General features: G+C 40.7%; 1 protein-coding gene across 1 annotated transcript in view; it reads right to left on the bottom strand.

The window, feature by feature from the left end:
• The window catches only part of vipr2 (vasoactive intestinal peptide receptor 2), a 128,842-nt gene that overhangs the window by 57,994 nt on the left and 53,436 nt on the right, over positions 1-17,412 (bottom strand). The gene's annotated exons all lie outside the window — the stretch shown is intronic.

Here is a 17,412-nt window from a genome sequence, read left to right as displayed (position 1 = left end):
TATAAAAAACTAACTGTATCAGAATTACCATTTTAATTAAGAAGTACTGAAGCTTCAAGAAATATGTATCACTTCTTTTACTCACATTTGCATTGTAAGTTCACATATTGAGAGATGAAAGAATGTCTACAACTATCCCATTTGGAATGACACAGATATCAAAATCTGCTCAGAAACTGAATGTCAACACCTGTCTTAGAGCAATAACAGAGAGAAAGCAACATGGACTGATAACACCAAGGGTACTGAAAGCTCTTCTCTCTCTCTCGTTCTTTCTCGCTCTCTTTCTTTTATTCAATTTTAAAAAGAAGTATGGGTGGGTGGCTATACCGATGGGAAGGTAAAAGCAATTACAGTTTAAAATTCAAGTTTTGAGAGTGAAATCTGATTCTGAACAGTGTAACTGATCTCTCATTTCCTCAGAACTGGCAAGGTTTACAGCTAACCTTGTTTCCTAAGCTGATGGTGATGTTGCTTTTTTCGATAGCACTGGTTTCTTGCCACTTCTGAAGCAACAGGAGAACAGTTAAACTGTTGGGAGTCAGATTTCACTCTCAAAACTGAAGGACACTAAAATTTTAAACTGTAATTGCCTTTACCTTCCTGTCTGTATAGCCAACCAGCCCCACTTCTTTTTAAAACTTTCTTAACTGTTACAAGTGATGTCACATTTGTTACTGTTTTGGGTTTAATAAATGATAAAATTCCACTTCATTTCATTCAAGAGAAGTTTGTGTTTACCTGATATACACATTATCAATTTTGGAAATTGGACCTCAATATAGTGGTAGATGAATATTGATTACTTTTGCGGAGGGTTCCCTTTATAGAAAAGGTCACGCAGTCCTACCAGAATGGTAATCTTAATCAATATGTGTTAAGACAGAAAATGACTGAAATCAAGGATTTTGGGAATTGCCATATTGTTAATGGAAAAAGATGTTTATATTGTGTGGTTTATGACATGTAAAGATATATGGCCATGAACTTTGTATTCATCTCATAAGAATGCTTTGTTTTCAGGTCAGTTCAGAAAACATTAAATGGTAGTCAGAAGCATGTACTGTTACAACATGGAGGTAAACTCTCCCGCTTAATGTAAACCAGCAACACAGAAGAGATTTATCCCGTACTGTAATCTGTGAAAATTCAAGGACAACTTTAAGAAATACAGTTGTTAATTTTTACTTTAAGTATAACAGAGAATGTTGAACTAACAACTATTTACAACTCTTGCCTCTAACCTGTCATTTACATTCCCCTTCTACCATATTTGTTCAATAAAACCCCCAAGATTTACAAAACAAAACTTCTTATCTCAAAACCAGGCAGCTTTCAGTTTTCTCTGTATTCCTGTTTTCTTTTCTTCTTTGTGGGGATTCTGCTTCACAGGTTACTGATCGATAAAGGGACCTTTTGAGAGAGCTGTTTTTTAAGACCATAAGACATAGGAGTGGAAGTAAGGCCATTCGGCCCATTGAGTCCACTCCGCCATTCAATCATGGCTGATGGGCATTTCAACTCCACTTACCAGCATTCTCCCCATAGCCCTTAATTCCTCGTGACATCAAGAATCTATCAATCTCTGCCTTTTAGGCAGTCTACATGCTGGTAGATTAGCAGTTCTCCCCTGAACTGTTCAATTTTCCCCTGTCTTACACTCCCAAAGCATTAGATTGTGTCATTGGCGTTTAAGATTGTCAATGCAAACTGGACTGGAGTTTGGTATTTTTCGGGGTATAATTTAAACTGATTGGCTTAATTTTAATCTGTTTTGTCTCCATGCAACCAGCTACTCTAGTTACCCCAGTAGCTGGAGCACATGTTACATTGTATCTTATTGAGAACAGTTGGTGCTGTCATTACCACCCTTTAACTCTCTAAAAGGTACAGTACACCCACACCTTCATAGCACCTCCCCCATTAAGAAAAATTAAACCATTGTAATGAAAAGATGGCTTCATTTCTTTTTCTATTTTTAAGCACATTAGCGTAACATGCAGGTAACTTTAATATAAGTTCACCTTAACTTTTTCCCATATACTTGTATATATATAAAACATTAAATAAATACAAATCTCATCTAAACTCTATCAGTTAAATCCGTGATAACACATCTGCGATTACATTCTTATGACCCACAACATGTAGGATTTGTAAATTAAATGTCTGCAGCATAAGACTCCAAAGAAATAGTCTCATACTCTTGTCTTCCATGCATTCTCAGAATGTAAGTGATTGTGACCTGTGTGCACAGCCATCTCCGACACATTGTTTGTGATGTACATGTTAAAATGTTGTATGGCCAGTACCAAACTCAAAAATTCTTTTTCAATTCTGGAGTATTTCCTCTGGTGGATGTTGATCTTTTTTGCACAGTAACCAACTGGCAGTTCAATCCCATTCTCATCTTCCTGTAGGAGTATAGCTCCAACTCCTATGTCACTAGCATCAATGGTGACTTTAAAAGGTTTTGAAAAGTTTGATGTAGCTAAAACTGCTTTGGTGGTTAATATTGCTTTCAAATGGTCGAATGCCTCCTGGCATTGTTCTGTCCACCGAAACTTTGTGTTCTTCTTCAGCAAATTGGTTAACAGTGCTACTACACTGCTGTAGTTTGGAACAAATTTCCGACAGAATCTGCTGAGTCCTAAGAATCAAAGCACCTCTTTCTTCAAGATTGGTCATGGAAATTCCTCGATGGCCTTTGTCTTTGCATTCCATGGGGTCAACCTTCTGGGATTGATGTTATGTCCTAAGAATGTCACCTCTGCTTTTGCAAATTCAGTTTTATTTAAGTTTATCACCAGTTTTGCTTCTCATAGTCATTCAAAGTGCTCTGCCAACTGTACCATGTGATCTTTACAGGACATCTTAAAGATCACTCCATCATCCAAATAGACTGTACAGTTTGTTAACCCAGCTACAACTCTGTTCATGAATCTTTGGAATATTGCAGGTGCATTCTTCATTCCAAAGGGCATCACTTTAAACTGATACAGCCCACATGGGGTTACAAACACAGAAATCATTTCGCCGTCTCTGATAAAGGTACGTGCCAGTAACCACAACTTGATGTTTAACTGGCTTGTCCAACTTTCTCGATACAGTCCTCCAATCTAGGAATTGGATATGAGTCCGATTTTGTAATGGCATTGACCTTCTGATAATCCACGCAGAATCGCTGAGTCCTGTATGGTTTGGAAATTAAGACAATCGGCGAACTCCACTCGCTCTGGCTTGGCTCGACGATGTCCTGAGGTTAAAAACAATGACTGCAGATGCTGGAAAACCAGATTCTGGGATTAGTGGTGCTGGAAGAGCACAGCAGTTCAGGCTGCATCCAAGGAGCAGCAAAAAGGCTTTTGCCCGAAACGTTGATTTTGCTGCTCCTTGGATGCTGCCTGAACTGCTGTGCTCTTCCAGCACCACTAATCCCAGAATCGACAATGTCCTGGTTGAGCGTGGCCTCCTCCACCTCCATATAGACCTGTCTGGCTTTGAAAGGATTAAGCCGATAGGACTGTCGTTTTATCACAATAGTATTCCCAACATCTACTTCATGTACAATAGCATTCCTCCTCCCTAACTGTTTCTTACATATGTTCTTATACTACAGTGACAAATCTTTCAACTGCATTCTACGCTCCTGAGACAGATCACTTACGAACCAACCCACTCCTCATGGACTTCTTCATCTTTAATCTATTTTGAGGCACATCAAAATCCATATCATCTGGATTTGATTCTTCACTCTGCAGGGCAGTAACTAACACCTGTTTCTCCAGTTCTTTCTCTCTAGTATAATATGATTTCAACATGTTCACATGATATACCCGATATCTTTTTCTTCTATCTGGCTACTTTACTAGATAGTTACTCAAATTTTTATCAATTTGATCAGGACTACTAAACCTGGCTTTGAAGGGATCTCCTATCACTGGTAACAGTACGAACATATTATCCTCTTGGAGCTTTTATCTGCCACCTGCTTCATTCTATACTGTGCCCTCGTTAGGTGCTGTTTAGCTAACTCACCTACTCTATTTAATCTCTCCCTCACCTCCAATACAGAATCCAAGGGTGAGATCTCCAACTTTGGTCCTGTCAATTTTTCTTTCATTAATTTCAAAGAGCCTCTCACTTCATGACCGAATATTAACTTGGAGGGAGTGAACTGCATAGATTTGTTTGGGACATCTCTAAGGGCAAACAATACAAATGGGATACCCTTATCCCAATCATTTGGCTAATCCTGACTGTATACTCTCAACATGGTCTTCAAAGTCTGATGCCACCTTGCTACACCTCCCTGGGATTCAGGATGACATGCACTGGATTTAAAGTGGTATCCATAACCTCCTTAAACAATCCAGCAGTAAAATTTGACCCTTGGTCTGACTGAATCTGTCTGGATAGCCCATACTGTGTGAAGAAAGCTCCTCTATTACCTCTTTTTGCCTTGAAACTCTGTCATAGAATTGCCTCCAGAAATCTGGTAGACACAACCATAATGATTAACAAATAGTGGTTCCCACTTTTAGTTCTTGGGAGGGGACCTACACAATCAATTATAATCCGCATGAAAGGTTCTTCAAATGCGGGAGTTGGCAACAAAAGTACTGGTTTTATTATCGCCTGTGGCTTACCTGCCATTAGGCATGCATGACAAGTCCAGCAAAAGTTAACCACATCCTTGTGCCTTCCAGGCCAATAAAAATGTTTTTGTACCTTAGCCTGAGTCTTTCATACCTCTAGGTGACCTCCTATTGGTGGTTCATGTGCTACACAACACCTCCTGTCTGTATGCTCCCGGTAACACACCCTGGTGCACTTCGGCCCATTTCTCCTCTGTTGTCTTGTCTTGCTGCTGCAAGTCCCTTAGTCTTTCAGGACTAAACCCTTGTGTCTAAGCCTCTGCCTGTTCAGGTTTTTACTGCACCATTATGTCAAACAGGGTGTCTGCTAACTAAACCTCAACTCCTTCATCTTTCTCTTTGCTTTTTGCTTTGTGCAGTGACTTATGATAGTGGGATCTGGGTGCCACACTGCCTGGGAAAATACCAGGATATTTCTGATTTAACTCCTCAGTTTCTTGGTCTTCCTCGGGCTTCTCCACAACAAGGGGTATCACTCCCACCTTGGATCCTGTCAAATCATTCCCAAGAACAAACTGAATTCCTGGAACTGACACTCTGTCAATCACTCCCACTCTAACATCCCCGGTCTTTCGTTGGCACTCCAACCGGCTCTTACATAGGGGAACACTAAATTTCTGCCCATCTATCCCATAAATTATCACAGTGTTGGGTAACAGATCAGAAAGAGTGCATTTTCACTCATCTTTACTATCAGCGGCTGGTTAGATCCTGCATCTCTCAAAAGTATAACTTCTTGTCCTTCTCTCCCTGGCCTTTCTGAGTAAACTTTACCCACAGAGGCGAATTCTTTGGAGAGATCAGGTACTAACTCCATACCCAGCCCCTGCCTAGGTTGTGCACTCTCCTGCAGCTCCTCAGCTCTTCTTTGGGTGTCCTTTACTACCTTCAGTAATGCCACTGGCTTAGCTTCTTTTACCACATCTTTTCCCACAGCACCTTTCTTTAACAACCAGCACTGTGACTTTACCTGTCCCAACTTACCACAATGGAAACACCTTTTCCCAATGCCCTCCTGAAATCATCGGCACTGTAATTTTCTCCCACTCCATTACAGTCAAAACTCCGAAAGCCTGTCACCTCCTGACCACCCTCTTGGGCTTCTTTTTTATCCTGTGGTAGATTCTTACCAGTGCTCTCTACTCTTCGTTTAGTAAAGTATGATCACCCCTTCTCCTAACTTCTATCCCTCGCAGGACGAAATTCTGAGTGGAAGCTTGTCTTATGCACCTACATATATTCATCGGCTAATTCTGCTGCCCTTCTCACTTCCTGAACTTTCTGTTCCTCCACGTGAATTCTTACCATCTCTGGAAGCGAGTTTTTAAACTCCTCCAGCAGAATAATCTCTCTTAGAACCTCAAATGTCTTATCTATTTTCAAATCATGCGCCCATGCATCAAAATGACTACTTTTAATTCTTTTGAACCCAACATAAGTCTGTTCTGGTTCCTTCTTTGTGTTACCGAACCACCGTCTATATGCTTCTGGTACCAATTCGTAAGCACTTAAAATAGCCTGTTTAACTACTTCATAATCTCTTGACCCCTCACCTGACAGTGCAGCAAATACCCCACTAGCTCTGCCAACTCGTTTAGTCTGAACTAGCATTACCCATAAATCTTTGGACCACTCCATCTGCCTAGCCAATTTTTCAAATGAAATAAAGAAGGCTTCAATATCTTTCTCATTTAATCTCCATCCTACTAACTTGACTTTGCTGATTAATTCACAACTTCTCAAGTTCAAATTCTCTCTCTTTTTGCTCAGCTAAGAACTTTCTCTCTTTCTTTTTCCTTTCTCTCTTCTCCTCTCCCTTTCTTCTCTCTCTCTTTGCTCAGCCAAGAACCTTCTCTCTCTCTTTTTCCCCTCTCTTTCTCTCTCTCTCTTTGTTTATCTTCTAAATCCATTTTCCTCAATTGTAATTTAACTTTTTCTACCTCTACTGCACTTTTTCTGTTTCCCTGATACACCTAAGCGTTTGACTAATTCCCTTTCAATTTCTGCTTTACTTTTGTCCTTGGTTAAACCCAAATCTAACTTATTTACTAATTCTAAAAGTATGGCCTTTTTCTTTCCTTCTAAACTTTCTGGGCAAATTTGAGAATCATCTTCAAATCCCAGAACCTCTTTAGCAATTTGAATAGCCATTTCTCTCACTTTTAATTTAATCAACTACAAGTCACTGAAATTAAACAAATTGCCACACCTATTGTACATAGGTTAGCTCACTGAGCTAAAAGGTTCATCTCCAGACATTTCATTGCCTTACTAGGTAACATCTTCAGTGGACCTCATGCAAAGCAATGCTGAAAATTCCTGCTTTCTATTTAAATGTTTGGATTTCTTTGGGTTGGTGATGTCATTTCCTGCGGTGATGTTATTTCCTGTGGTGAAGTCACTTCCTGTTCCTTTTCTCAGGGGGTGGTAGATGGGGTCTAACTCGATGTGTTTGTTGATAGAGTTCCGGTTGGAATGCCATGCTTCTAAGAATTCTCATGCATGTCTTTGTTTGGCTTGTCCTAGGATGGATGTATTGTCCCAGTCGAAGTGGTGTCCTTCCTCATCCGTATATGGTGATACTAGTGAGAGAGGGTCATGTCCTTTCGTGGCTAGTTGGTATTCATATATCCTGGTGGCTAATTTTCTGCCTGTTTATCCAATGTAATGGTTGTTACAGTCCTTGTCACACCTATGTTTTATTGAAAGATCTAGGACACTAACCTGTAAGTGTTTAAATCTGCTGGAACTTTTCGTACCCCCAAATCTATTAAATCTGTCTAAAACAGTTCAAATCACAGACCCAAGCCCCCAAACTGTTATGACATGGGGTAAACTTTCCTGCTTAATGCAAACCAGCAACACAGAAAAGATTTATCCCGTGCAGTAACCTGTGAATATTTGAGAGGACAAGAACAATTTAAAGTAAAAATAAACAACTCTATTTCTTAAAGTATAACAGAGAATGATTAACTAACAACTATTTACAACTCTTTCCTCAAACCTATCTTTTATCTTCCCTTTTTACCATACTAGTCCAATAAAACCACCAATTAAGATTCACAGAACAAAACTTTTTATCTCAAAAACAGATAACTTTCTGTTTTCTCTGTATTCCTGTCTTCTTTTCTTCTTCTTGGGGATTCTGCTTCACAGGTTACTGATCGATAAGGGACTTTTGAGAGAGGTATTTTTTCAGGCAGTCTTTACATGCTGGTGGCTTGGCAGTTCTCTTCCCAACTGTTCAATTTATAACCCCAAAACATCAGATTGTGTCATTGGCTTTTAAGATTGTCACTATACTAAATTCAAATTGGACTTGAGTTTGGTATTTTCCGGGTTATAATTTAAACTGATTGGACTAATTCAAATCTGTTTTGTTGTTTCCAGGCAACCAGCTACCCTAACTACTTCAGTAGCAGGAGCACATGTTACATTGTATCTTACTGAGAACACTTGGTGCTGTCACTGCTAGCTTTTAACTCTCTTAAAGGTACAGGAGACCCACATCTTCATAACAGTACTGTTTCTCTCCTTGAAAGGAGCTTTTCAAGGTAGTTCAGGGAATCAGTCATCCCGGCACAAGACGTTAATTTGTGCATATTCCCAAACCAGGAGAGTTTGCTTAAGAAACTAGAGGATATTAATAGTGTTATGAATAGTGAGAAAGCTTGTCAAATGATACAGTAGGATATGGATCATTTGGAAAGTTAGGTGGAAAAGTGGCAAATAGAGTTTAATCTAAATATTGCATGCAATTCTGATCTCCTTCCTATCGGAAAGATGCTGTGAAACTTGAAAGGGTTCAGAAAAGATATACAAGGATGTTGCCAGGGTTGGAGGATCTGAGCTACAGGGAGAGGCTGAACAGGCTGGGGCTGTTTTCCCTGGAGGCTGAGGGGTGACCTTATAGAGGTTTACAAAATTATGAGGGGCATGGGTAGGATGAATAGACAAAGATTTTTCCCTGGTGTCGGGGAGTCCAGAACTAGAGGGCATAGGTTTAGGGTGAGAGGGGAAAGATATAAAAGAGAGCTAAGGGGCAACTTTTTCACACAGAGGATGGTACATGTATGAAATGAGTTGCCAGAGGAAGTGGTGGAGACTAGTACAATTGCAACATATAAAAGGCATTTGCATGGGTATATGAATAGGAAGGGTTTGGAGGGATATGGGCCGGGTGCTGGCAGGTGGGACTAGATTGGGTTGGGATATCTGGTCAGCATGGACGGATTGGACCGAAGGGTCTGTTTCCATGCTGTACATCTCTATGACTCTATGGACAAGTGTGAGGTGGTGCATTTTGGGAGGTCAAATGTAAAAGGAAAGTATTCAATAAGTGGCAGTATTCATAGGAGCATTGGGGTCCAAGCCCACATCTTCCTGAAAGCAGCAACACAGGTGGATAAAGTGGTAAAGAAGGCAAACAGCATGCTTGCCTTCATCGGTCGAGTACTGAGTAAAGATGCTGGCAAGTCATTTTGCAGCCGTATAAAAACTTTTGTTAGGCCACCTTTGAGGTATTGTGTGCAGTTCTGTTTGCCACACTAGAAGAAGTTGTGGAAGCTCTGGAGAGGATACTAATGAGGTTTACCAGGATGTTGCCTGGATTGGAGTGTATTAGCTAAAAGGAGAGATTGGAGAAACTTGGATTGTTTTTGCTAGAGTGCCGGAGGCTGAAGGGCGATGTGAAAGACGAATATAAAATTGTGAGGTGTATGGATAGGTTGGATAGTCAGAGTCTCTTTCCCAGACTGGAAATGTCAAATAGGTTTAAGGATGAAAGGTTAAAGGCGATGTGTGAGGCAAGTTCTTTACACAGAAGATTGTAATTGCCTAGGACGTGTTGCCAGGGGAGGTGGTAGGAAGGAGATATGATAGCAATGTTTAAGTGGCATTTTGACAGATATATGAACAGGCAGGGATTCGAGGAATTAGGACCATGTGCAGGCAGCTGGGATTAGTTTATAATGAATCATAGTGGGCTGAAGGACCTGCTCCTGGGCTAGACTGTTCTATGTTCTGATAGAACTGAGAAAACCTAGACTCTTCAAGTTACAGAAGAGTTCATGTTGGCAGATTGAGAATTGGCTCCACAGTTGAATGCCCAGTAACTGTTAGGAGCAATTAAACAGAACTCTCGACTTGAGTCTCGGTAATGGATGGTGTCAGGAAACAGGTTGGAACTGTGTGTTTCTGTGTTTTTAGAGATCTTTCTTACACCCTCTGCATTTAGATAGCTTATTTGTTTATTTATTTCTTCTGTTCTATTGTTAGAGAAAATCTGTATCCTTGTGTGAATATGTCACACAGAGGAACTACAGTATTAACTAACTCAGATCAAGCTAGGTATTCTGCAGGAATCTGAATTGTGGAGGAGCCCAAAGTTTGGAATCAGCTCTCCTTTACTTTGCTGAAAAGTGTGGTGATGGAAAAGCACAGCAGGTCAGGCAGCATCCGAAGAGCAAGAGAGTTGACGTTTCAGGCATAAGCCCTTCATCAGGAATGTCGACTCTCCTGCTCCTTGGTTGCTGCCTGACCTGCTGTGCTTTTCCACCACCACACTTTTCGACTCTGATCTAGAACAAAGAACAAAGAAAATTTACAACCCAGGAACAGGCCCTTTGGCCCTCCAAGCCTGAGCCGATCCAAATCCACTGGCTAAACCTGTTGGTCAATTCCTTAGCATTTGTATCCCTCTGCTCCCCAGCTACTTATGCATCTATCCAGATGCATCTTAAATGAATCTACCATGCCTGCCTCTACCACCTCTGCTGGCAACGTGTTTCAAACGCCCATCACCCTCTGTGTGAAGTACTTGCCGTGTGTATCCCCCTTAAACTTTTCACCTCTCACCTTGAAAGCGTGACCTCTCATTATTGAATCCTTCACCCTGGGTAAAAGCTTGTCTCTATCCACCCTGTCTACACCTTTCATGATTTTGTAAACCTCAGTCTGGTCCCCCCTCAATCTTCCTTTTTCTAATGAAAATAAACCTAACCTACTCAACCTCTCTTCATAGCTAGCACCTCCTATACCAGGCAACATCCTCGTAAACCTTCTCTGCACCCTCTCCAAAGCGTCCACATCCTTTTGGTAATGTGGCGACCAGAATTGTACACAGTATTCTAAATGTGGCCGAACCAATGTCTTGTACAATTTTAACATGACTTGCCTGCTCTTATACTCAATACCCCATTCAATGAAGGCAAGCATACTATATGCCTTCTTGACCACTCTATCCACCTGTGCCCCAAGGCTCTTCCATTCATTGTATAATTCGCTCTAGAATTAGACTTGCCTAAATGCATCACCTCACGTTTGTCTGGATTGAAAGCCATCTACCACTTTTCTGCCCAACTCTCCAGTCTATCTATATTCTCCTGTATTCTCTGACAGTCCCTTATGCTTTCTGCTACTCCACCAATCTTCGTGTCATCTGCAAACTTGCTGATAATACCAACAGTGCCCTCTTCCAGATCATTTATGTATATTACAAACAACAGTGGCCCCAACACTGATCCCTGCGGAACACCACTGGTCACCTTTCTCCAGTTCGAGAAACTCCCTTCAACTACTACTCTCTGTCTTCTGTTGCTCAACAGCCCTTCCTTCATCTAACAACATGGTGACTTCCTCGAAAAACGTCATTAAGTTGGTAAGGCACGATCTCCCCCACAATAAACCATGTTGCCTTTCACTGATAAGCTCATTCTTTTCTAAATATAAATAGATCCTATCCCTCAGTACCCTCTCCAGCAATTTACCCACCACCGACGTCAGGCTCACTGGTCTGTGGTTACCCGGAATATCCCTACTACCTTTCTTGTACAGGGGGACAACATGAGCAACCTTCTAGTCCTCCAGCACCTCATCTGTATTTAAGGATGCCACAAAGATATCTGTCAGGGCCCCAGCTATTTCCTCTCTCGCCTCCCTCAGCAACCTGGGATAGATCCCATCCGGTCCTGGGGATTTGTCCACCTTAATCTCCAGCATTTGCAGTCCTCAGTTCCTCCTCTCCTCTATTTTGATCTATTTAATTAAGTTTAATGAACCTGCGATAGGTGTGTTAAAAAAGTATTTGTTGTGATCAACCGAGAAGGAGTTAATAGAAGAGAGCCAAATACTTTACCTCAGCTAATTGTAACACCACCATAAGGTCAGAAATGGGGGTGCTAATTACCGATTGCACAATGATCAGCACCAATTGTACCAGAACCGACACTGGGGTAGTCCAAGTCCACATACAGCAAAATCTGGTCAATGTTCAGGCTTTGATGAATAAGTGGCAAATAGTATTTATGCCACACAAGTAACAACTCCATTTTAAAAAGACCAACCTGTTGACATTCAATGGTATTACCATAGTTGAATTTCCCACTATCAACATCTTAGGTGTTACCACTGACCAGAAACCTAACTGGACCAGACCTATTGATGATTACAGAGGTGAAAAAAGCAGGTTAGAGGATAGAAATTCTGCAGTAACTTATTTCCTGACTCTCCCAATCATGCCCACTGTCTACAAGACATGACAACAATATACTGGAACAGTCTCTGTTTATCTGGATGGGTGGATTTGTAAACTTAAAGGAAAAGGCCAAGTATAAAACCAAGTATAAAGGCCTAAGTAACAAAGAAAGAACATAAGAACACATGAATAGGGGCAGGAGTAGGCCATCAGGCCCACTGACCCTGCTCTGCCATTCAATAAGACCATGGCTGATCTATTCATGGACTCAGCTCCACTTACCAGCCAGCTCACCAAAACCCATAATTTCTTTACTGTTCAAAAATCTATCTATCTTTACCTTAAAAACATTCGGTGAGGTAGCCTTAACTATTTCACTGGGCAGGGAATTCCACAGATTCACAACTCTGTGGGTGAAAAAGTTCCTCCTCAACTCAGTCCTAAATCTGCTACCCCTTATTGTGAGGCTACACCCCCAGGTCAAGTTTCACCCATCAGTGGAAATAACCTCCATGCGTTATCTTATCTATTCCCTTCATGATTTTTTTTGGTTTTCATACGATTCCCTCTCATTCTTCTAAACTCCAATGAGTATAATCCCGGTTTGATACACCGAACTCAAAGAAAATCATCTGACTTATGAAAGAAATACCATAAGATACTCTGTTGTCTATTTAACAGTGTTTGCTTTCTCTTCATTTACAGATTCGGTTATCATTGGTCAGGCCAGTATTTATTGTCCATCAATAATTTGCCCAGAGAGCCATTAAGAGCCAACCACATTGCTATGGGTCTGGAGTCACATGTAGACCAGTTTCCTTCCCTAAAGACATTGGTGAATCAGAGGGGCTTCCCCTGACCCCCAACAATCAACAACGATTTCATGATCACCACTAGACCTTTACTTTCAGATTTTTATTGAATTCAAATTCCACCACCTGCCATGGTGTTCTGCGGACTCTAGTCAGAACATGACTTGATTTGCTGAATTAATGATATTGACATGAGGTTATCACCCCCTGTGGAATTGACATTGACAACTAAGTGAAAGATGTACAACCTGCAAATTACTGATTTCATTCATATTCTATAGGAATCAAATTAATCTTCTTGCATTATTGGAGCAATTCATTTAGAAAAGAAAGATAATAGTCCTTGTGATGAACTTGTTCACTTCTAGGACATCATGACAATGCTTTATGCCTAATATTTTGGTAAATGAACTATCCCCAAAGGTGAACAAAGTTAGAGAATGTTCATGTGTAAACACGACAATGCTGGGGGCAGCTCACGGTCTGACAGACCATTCAGCTTTGTCCTGAACAGCTAGAATATACCATGATAGAGACAGTCTCACCAGAAAACTATGCAACTCTCTGGAAGAGCCAAAACAAACAGATAACACCACAGAATCACTGAGGATGTAAAATCTACAAAGTTTCTCACTAGGCCCTTTCTGTAGTCCAAACTAGTTAAGAAGTCACTTGGACCCTGACCTTTTGCATATCTTCAACAACTAGGCTTTCTAATCAATCTGCTCAGAGATGTAACTACACATCTCCAAAGCAATTGGGAATTGAAACCAGACGTTCTGGCTCAGGGACATGGACACTACCATTGCACCACAACAGCCGACAAAGCAATATGATCCTCAACCCCTGAATATGGCTTTGGACAGTGACTATTGAATCGGCATTTACTGTACACCTGCAGATGTGTTCGATAAGGTTAATTGCTCTCTGAGAGAAGGAAAGCTGCATGTGATCCAACTTACTTCTGTTCTTATGTAACGTGCCCGATGTATGCAATTGAAATGATTTGTTGATGTAAACATGATTTAACTCCATACAGACTATGCCTTAAAACCTTGCTACCTACTTTCTTGTTTAACAAGTCTGCCTTACAATTCTGTTGCAATTCTCAGGAACATCTCGAAACACTTCACTTTCTATACAGTTACAGACCAAACAAAGCCTTGCTGTCTAAAACACTCCCTCCTCAGTTTCCCTAACGACAGCACAGAATTCTGAATGATCTGTGAGAAGAACAGGACCGCAGCAGAGGCAAGCCATTCAGCCCTGGAGCATGCCTGACCATGCAAATCAATCATGGCTGCTTTGTGTCTTCATGCACCTGCTCTGATTCCATAATCTTTAATACTATTGCCTAACTAATATCTCAACAACTCCAGTTCTGAGATTTTCAATTGACTCAGCTTCAACAATTCGGGAAAATATCGTTTGTGTGAACAAGACTTTCTGACCACTGAATGGCTGAGCTCTAATCTTAACATTGTGCTTTCTCCATTGGACTCTGCCTGAGAATCCCTAGAAATGACCTAAACATTACTTCCAGTTGAATAATACTTCTCCCCAATGTTTCTAACTCTCCCAATCCAAATACCTTGCATTCAGATTGAGATTAGCTGCACTTATTGTTTCAATTTATTATTGTCACACGGACCAACATACAGTGAAAAGTACTGTTTTACTGTTAGAAGTACATATTATCCCCTTCCTGCCTTTTACTGGAAGTACAGAGAGTTTTTTTTATTCATTAATGGGAAGTGCGCTTCACCAAGCCCATGAGACCATAAGACATAGGAGCAGAAATTAAGCGATTCAGCCCATCAATTGTGCTCCGCCATTCAATCATGGCAGCATTTTTCAACACCATTCTCCCGCTTTGTCCTCTGACTGGCATATATTGTCATTCAGCCAATTGCCATTGAGAAAGTGGTAGTGAGCTGCTTTTTTTCAATCGCCTCAGTGAAGGTACGCCCATATGTGGTGAGGAAGAGGATTCCATGAGTTTGACCCTGTAGCAGTGATATAATTCCAAGACAGTTCCACGTTTGTGGTCTGAAGTAACACTGAGGCTGAAGGCTAGCACAAGTCTATAAGACATGGGTACTTCTGATGACCTCAGAAACCACTGAACAAACTCCCTGTGTAAAATATTTAACAAAACCAGGCAGATTTTGCAAAGCACTGACTATTTAATAATTCTGATATAGGGTTTTACTTTGTTGCTCAAGTGAATTTGTTGACACACTTTTAACAACTGAAGCAAATGATTCAAACTAAAGCATTTGACATGTTGGTTGCATTCCTATGCATGATTCTATAATTACCCCATGTTAAAATTTTTTCCTATTTCTTTCATTACTGTTTGCAGTATGCAATGTGGTAGAATATCTTAACGGTAAACTGCCATTTATTAAACTACATATCAGGTTTAGATTTATCGACAATTTTCAACTTTTTCATCTGAGATTATTTTGGTTCTTGCTCATGCTAGGTGTGAGTCATTGAATACACGTGGAAAGAGCTAAAAATGTGTTGCTGGAAAAGCGCAACAGGTCAGGCAGCATCCAAGGAGCAGGAGAATCGACGTTTCGGGCATGAGTCCTTCTTCAGGACACGTGGAAAGAGTCTATTCTTGCCCTTAGATCTAGGTATGGTTTTATTTGCAAGCCTGACAGATGAACAAGCTTTACAATCGTTCATCTTTTGATGAATGATTGCTCTTGTGAAATTTTACCAAACATTGCTCATTAAGTAGTGGCTTCCTGTTCCTGGGATCAAGTCCAACAAATCACAAAGTTTCCATTCAGCATCTCAGCCAGAGGATTTTGTCAATGTCAACTTTATTTATAACTGGATGGTTTTGAAACTTTTCACATTGATAGCACAGTGCACAAAATCTGTAATTAATGAAAAATCACCGTTTTATTTCTTTATTCCTTTTATTACATAGAACATAGCATATATTCTATGTTCCATTTTTTATTGGACTATTGGCTAAAAAAGGAAGAGACTGCTTTAAATGAAGGAAACTGTAGAAAGAGATGGCTGCAGTTTTGGAAATCATGCTAGTGGACCACGTTGTGTGTTGTATAGATTGGTTGCCTTCTCCTGGAACAGTGAGAATGAGGCAGAAAAGACAGAGCTGAAGTCTTTGAACTAGAAGACAATTATGTTACAACAACATTTTGATTGGCTTGTGACCCGGTGAGTTTTGCTTATGTGGGGCTAGTACAGGAGAAACATCTTGCCTGCAAACAGAAAGCATAAAAAAATCTCTCTCTTTCTCTTGCACTCTGTCTCTCTCTCTCTCTCTCCAGTGTGAAGGTTCTAGAAAGTCACAGGTAACAGCTGGCTGGCTCCCACTCATTTTCTCTGCTAACTTCTGTTGAAGGACAAATCAAAGATGTTGAAAGGATGAATTCTCAACCACTGAGTGAAAAAGTGAACATTGATGTGCCAAATAAATGATTTGGATGTGAACATAGGAGGTATAGTTAGTAAGTTTGCAAAGGATCCCAAAATTGGAGGTGTAGTGGACAGTGAAGAAGGTTACAATATGATCTTGATCAGGTGGGCCAATGGACTGAGGAGTGTCAGAGGGAGTTTAATTTAGATAAATGTGAGGTATTGCATTTTGGAAAGGCAAAGCAGGACAGGACTTATACACTTAATGGTAAGGTCCGGAGTAGTGTTGCTGAACAAAGGGACCTTGGAGTGCAGGTTCATTGCTCCTTGAAAGTGGAGTCACAGGTAGATAGGATAGTGAAGAAGGCGTTTGGTATGCTTTTCTTTATTGATCAGTGCATTGAGTAAAGGAGTTGGGAGGTCATGTTGCAGCTGTACAGGACATTGGTTAGGCCACTTTTGGAATGCTGTGTTCAAATCTGGTCTCCCTGCTATCAGAAAGGTATTGTGAAATTTGAAAGGATTCAGAAAAGATTTACAAGGATGTTGCCAGAGTTGGAGGATTAGAACAGTAGGGAGTGGCTGAATATGCTGGGGCTGTTTCTGTGGATTGTCAGAGGCTGGTGGGTGACCTTATCGAGGGTTATAAAATCATGAGGAGCATGGACATGGTAAATAGACAAGGTCTTTTCCCTGGGGTGGGGGAGTCCAAAACTACAGGACATAGGTTTAAGGTGAGAGAGAAAAGATTTGTGGTGAAGGTTGGTACAATTACAACATTTAAAAGGCATTGGAGGGTATATCTATCTTCAGGAAGAATAGGAAGGGTTTAAAGGGATATGGGCCAAATGCTGGCAAATGGGTCTAGATTAATTTAGGATATCTGGTCAGCATGGATGAGTTGGACCGAAGGGTCTATTTCTGTGCCATACATCTCTATGATCCTAAATAACCTTGTGTCAACTTCGAAGATTGAAAGGAACTGGAAGTAAATAGGTCATTGAATCCTACGGTCCAGACTGGTGCTATTGAACTGTGTTCCCTGACCTTAGTTTTTCCCTTTTCT

This window comes from Hemiscyllium ocellatum, chromosome 5 (assembly GCF_020745735.1).
Source record: "Hemiscyllium ocellatum isolate sHemOce1 chromosome 5, sHemOce1.pat.X.cur, whole genome shotgun sequence".
NCBI lineage: Eukaryota > Metazoa > Chordata > Chondrichthyes > Orectolobiformes > Hemiscylliidae > Hemiscyllium > Hemiscyllium ocellatum.
Note: the sequence above shows the minus strand (reverse complement) of the source record. Positions and strands in the feature narration are given on the sequence as shown.